Raw genomic sequence first — 6,000 nt, 5'->3', positions numbered from 1 at the left:
AGTGAGTGTGTATATATATATATATATATATACATTTAACAGAGAGTGGTGTGTTCTGCATGAATGTTTTTAGCATCGCTGTACCCAGTTTCCTTACATTTAAGGCAATGCTGCCCCTTTAAATAGTCAAAAACTGTGGTTCTGTTTTGTGGAGGAACGAGCATCTGTACTTAAGGAAAACATCCTTTGTCTACAACTGGATGAAGGCCGTGTAGCTGTTTGATGTATGATGGTTGTGTAAATTCCCCTTGACCGAAGCTGTCTTCTCTAAGGAAACTGATTCTAAAGCTTTGGAAGAATAAGTGGTGAAATCATGATGGCTCAGGGCAAAATAGAGATTAATGAATACAACATCTGTCTGAGAAAGCGCCAGATTATGGCTAATATTCTTGATATGCATTCCAGCTTTTATCAAGTTGGATGCTGGTGAAGTAGGCGCAGACATATACCGTATGCCACTGGCTTCTATAGTAAACTCATAGACATTCCCATAACCTGGGAAAGGCAGAAGCTGTCACATGTACACAAAACGTGAGGTGGGAACACGGATATCTTCTAATGTGTCACCATTAATCATCAGCCAACATTATGCCAAGCTCCATATTCTTACTACTTTTTACATAGAGCCTGAATCTGTATAAACACAACCCTTACTTTTCCAGTAAAACTATTTTACTTAGACAAACTTTTCTACCTAGCACCATGACTATATCATAGTTGCATATCTTTAATATTAAAACATGGGCATCTGGCTGTAAGGCCACATTCACACAGTCAGTATTTGGTGAGTTTTTTACCTCAGTATTTGTAAGCCAAAACCAGGAGTGGGTGATAAATACAGAAGTGGTGACGTGTTTCTATTATATTTTTCCTCTGATTGTTCCACTCCTGGTTTTGGCTTACAAATACTGAGGTACAAAACTCACCAAAACTCTCCAAATCCTGAATGTGTGACCGTGGTCCAAGTGTTCAAATTGCCTTGCATCACCATCACAGTAGAAATGATGCATTACTTGATTCCTTAGGCTACAGTCACACGATGAGCTTTTGGTGCGTTTCTGATGTTGCAGAATTTCTGCCCCTATCATGTAAATTAGGTTACTTGCATTTTTCATTGCATTTTTTTTGTGCTTTTTTTAACATGCTTTTTTATTGTATTTTTGTCTGTGTTTTTTTGTCTCTGTTTGAAGTTTCATGCTTTAAATAAAGCTTCTTTGTTGTTGATACTTCCTGTTTTTTTGCTTTGACAAAACTTTATCTATATTCTTAAGTTCGGATTACATGTGGTTTTGATGTGTTTCCGCTGTGGAAACGCACTAAAAAGGCATGTGCTATTTTTTGCTGATGATTTTCCACATCTTAATTCTGCACAGAAAACTCAGTGTACATGAAAGAAAAATCAACATGCCACGGATTCGAAAATGCCCTGCAGATCAGTTTACGCAGTATTGAAAAGAAGCACCGAGGGCATGAGCTCTCTATAAATCCCATCCACTTTGCTGGAATTGTAAGACGCTGCGTTTTTCTGGTGCTAAATGAGGGAGCACCAGTATTAGACACCCAATTAGTTCAGAACTGCTAAAAAAAAATTAGAAAAATGGTTTATTAACCCGTTGGCACTATGTATGCATGGCAGAAGGAGTGAAGAAGTATGTAGGTCGGGCTCAGGAGCTGAACTTGCTCCATTTGTCTGTTTACTACAGAAGGCACTCTGCTGTGACTATCAGAGAAAGCTTGAATCCCAGCCATTTAACACCATAGATGCCTGCGATCAGTATGTGACTAATATAAGTTTTGCAGTGTATTGAACTCGCTTCAAAAGTGTATTAAAACAATAGAAAAATAAAACAAAAAATAAATATTTTAAAAATTTTAAGCAATACGAAATAAACATAGTTAATACTGAAACTTGAGTGACAACTGGAAAAAAAATCATGTTATTTATTTTGCATGAAAAACTATGCCAGGACTGTTATTTTTGATCTCATCTTTTCCCCCCAAAAAAATGGAATACAAAGAAATCATAAAATTGTCAGGACCCTAAATTAGTATTATCAAAAATTATGGTCCCACAAGGATTTTGTGACGCTGCACATTTTTGTTGCTTCAAGAACACAACGTCTTAAGCTTTGATCGAATGATGAGTTTTTGTTGAGTTATTTTTACGCTTCATATTTTTGTAAAATTGCAAGTAATTGCAAGACCCACTCCACTTCTCCTTGTATACGGCCCCTATTGGTCAAGCAATCAGTTGATTTGGGTTCCAGTACCATCTTTATGCTGATGACACTCAATTATACACTTCTGATATCACACCTGCCTTTTTGGAAAACACCAGTGATTGTCTTACCGCTTTCTCTAACATCATGTCTTCCCTCTATCTGAAACTGAACCTGTCAAAAACTGAATTCCTCGTGTCTCCTCCCTCTACTAACCTACCTATGCCCAACATTGCCATTTCCATGTGTGGCTCTACCATTACTCCCCAGCAACATTTTTTTTTGTATTCAACACATTAGCCGGATGATGGGACTATTACTGTTTCATCATTGGCTAATGTGCCACTGTCACTGTAGCAGGCATAGCCGGATGGGACTTGTAGCCGGATGGGGATGTGCTTGCCTACACATGCGCACACACACACACTGACAAAACCCCGCAGACCCCCGCCGACCCTGCACACAGCCCCGCCGACCCTGCACCCAGCCCCGCCGACCCTGCACCCAGCCCCATCCGACACCGCACACAGCCCCACCGACACCGCACACAGCCCCGCCGACACAGCACACAGCCCCGCCGACATAGCACACAGCCCTGCCGACCCCCCCACACAGACATGCAGACCCCGCCCGCACACACAGACACGCACACAGTCACCGCCCACACTCTTCCCTCCTCCCAATCTGCAGCGATTCATCTGCAGCAAAACCGCAGATCTTTTTTAGACCTGCGGTTTTGCTGCAGAAGTGCCCAACTCAATGGAAGTCAATGGGTGCAGAAATGCTGCAGATCTGCACAAAGAATTGACATGCCGCGGAAAGAAAGCGCGGCGAATCTGCGCTTTTTTCTCCACAGCGTGTGCACAGCGTTTTTGGATTTCCCATTGATTAACATTGTGTACACAACACACTGCGGATTTGATGAAATTCTGCTCGTCCAAAAACGCTGTGGAATCGTATCAAAATCCGCAACGTGTGCACATACCCTAAAAGCAATTGTTACTATCTACCATTCGTGTCTCCCCTTTCTCCTTATAGATTGTAAGCTTGTGAGCAGGGCCCTCATTCCTCTTAATACCTGTTTTGATCTATGTGATTATTGTTATGCTGTAATGTCTATTGTCTGTACAAGTCCCCTCTGAAATGTAAAGTGCTGCGGAATATGTCAGCGCTATAGAAATAAAATTATTATTATTATTAACTCCTAGTCAGATGCTATAGAAATAAAATTATTATCATATTATTATTATTAAGCAATCTATTTTACTGAATAAGTGCAGAAATGGTGCATAAAATCTGCAACATCAGATACTCTGATAGACTTGCCTCTGCACCTAGCATTCACATGGTATGTCCATCCACCCAGCTCTCCTGCTCTCCTGCTGTCTGTCTATGAAGGACACACAGTGCATCACCCAGCTTTGCACATAGACTTGCCTCTGCACCTAGCACTCACATGGTATGCCTTTCAGCTAACCCCAGCTTACCCCAGTGTTATTTATGACCTTGTTTACTCTGGCTTGATCATATACATCTGGTCCACTCTTAATTGTCTGACCAAAATGAGCAGAGACCACTCCTCTCTGCTTCACACCTGACTGCACTTAGTTGTACATATATTGCAGAGCACAAGTCTGCATAGACTTCAGTCTGCATTGTGATTGCTATAAGTGTGTGCTAGAAGTGTGAAGATTAATTTAAGAATTAAAACCAGAATGGGAACTGAAGGTAACTGGACACAGTCACTGTAAACAATGTTTCTGTTTGTTTTCACTTTCACCCCAATAATCCTTCACTTTCTGCTAATTCCCCTAATCCCTACTCCTAGTAAGGAACTGTTCATATCTTCTTCAATCCTCCCCATCCACATCACCTCCGCCTCAAAACTGTTCCTTAACATACAATCCTCTGTCTCCAAACACAGACAGCCCCCTCATGCCCTCTCCTGCTCCCACCTGCTAACACTTTCTCTGCTCCTTCTCACTGCTGGCGATATCTCCCCAAACCCTGGTCCTCCTCACCACATTCCCACAGTCATTTCTACCTCCCATCCACACTCTATCACAACCTTCCGTAACCTCTCCAACCTTATACCCATTCACCCAGCCCCCGCTTCCCCAGTCCCACTAACAGGAGCTCTGTGGAACGCTCGCTCTGTCTGCAACAAGCTTTCCTACATCCATGATCTTTTTGTTACTACCAAACTCTCCTTCCTCGCCATCACCGAAACCTGGCTCACCCCTTCTGACACAGCCTCTCCTGCTGCACTTTCGTATGGCGGCTTCCACCTTTCTCACACCCCCCGCCCCAGCAGCAAACATGGTGGAGGAGTTGGTTTTCTCCTGTCAGATACCTGCTCCTTCACCCCAATCCCACTGCCACCCTCTGTTACCCTCCCTTCCTTTGAGGTGCACTCTGTGCGCATCTACTCCCCCTCCAACCTCCAACTGGCTGTCATCTACCGCCCCCCAGGGCCAGCCACCACCTTCTTTGACCACTTCACCACCTGGTTACTTCATTTCCTTTCCGCGGACATCCCTACTATCATCATGGGCGACTTCAACATCCCCATCGACACTTCCCTCTCAGCTGCCACTAAACTTCTATCTCTCACTTCCTCCTTCGGCCTCACTCAATGGTCTTCTACAGCCACCCACAAAGATGGCCACACACTGGACCTCATCTTCACCCGCCTCTGCTCCCTATCTAACCTCTCTAACTCACCTCTTCCTCTCTCTGACCACAACCTGCTCACATTCTCTTCCCTCTTCACTCCATGTCTACAATCCCCACCCCACAAACTTTCACACCCTCGCAGGAATCTTAAACACCTTGACCTACACTCATTCTCTGAATCCCTCCTCCCTCTTACAGATATAAGTTCCTTACACAATGCGGATGACGCTGCCGCTCTATATAACACCACAATAGCTGTAGCTTTGGAATCCGCTGCCCCACTTACACATACCAAAACTCGCAAAATCAACAGACAGCCCTGGCACACCAGCCTGACCAAAGAGCTGAGGCGAGCTTCCAGGGCTGCTGAGCGCAGATGGAAAAGATCCCACTCCAACAAGCACTTCATCGCATTCAAACAGTCCCTCACTACTTTCAAGACCACACTCGCCACAGCTAAACAAACCTACTTCTCATCTCTCATATCCTCCCTGTCTCACAACCCTAAACAGTTATTCAACACCTTCAATTCTCTCTTCCGCCCCCCAGCACCTCCTCCCTCCCCACTCATCTCAGCTGAAGACTTTGCCTCATTTTTCAAGCAGAAAATTGATAACATCAGGGACAGTTTTGGTCAACAACCCCCAGAGCCCTTCCTCCCGACTTCCCAGCCCTCCACCTTCAAAACCAACTTCTCCACCATTACAGAAGATCGACTCTCCACTCTACTCTCAAGATCACATCTCACCACCTGTGCACTCGACCCGATCCCATCCCACTTCATCCCAAACCTCACCACAGTCTTCATCCCAACCCTAACCCATCTCTTCAACCTGTCACTAACAACTGGTGTTTTCCCCTCAAGCTTTAAACATGCCTCCATCACACCTATCCTCAAAAAGCCCTCTCTTGACCCATCCTCTGTATCTAGCTATCGCCCTATATCACTTCTCCCATACGCCTCCAAGCTACTGGAACAACACGTCTACCTTGAACTGTCCTCCCATCTCTCTTCTTGCTCTCTCTTCGACCGCTTACAATCTGGCTTCCGGTCACACCACTCCACTGAAACTGCCCTTACTAAGGTCACCAATGACCTCTTAAC

Source organism: Dendrobates tinctorius, unplaced genomic scaffold (genome assembly GCF_039654945.1).
Source record: "Dendrobates tinctorius isolate UK_male_01 unplaced genomic scaffold, ASM3965494v1 ptg000069l, whole genome shotgun sequence".
NCBI classification, from domain to species: Eukaryota; Metazoa; Chordata; class Amphibia; order Anura; family Dendrobatidae; genus Dendrobates; species Dendrobates tinctorius.
This window is presented reverse-complemented; position numbering follows the sequence as displayed.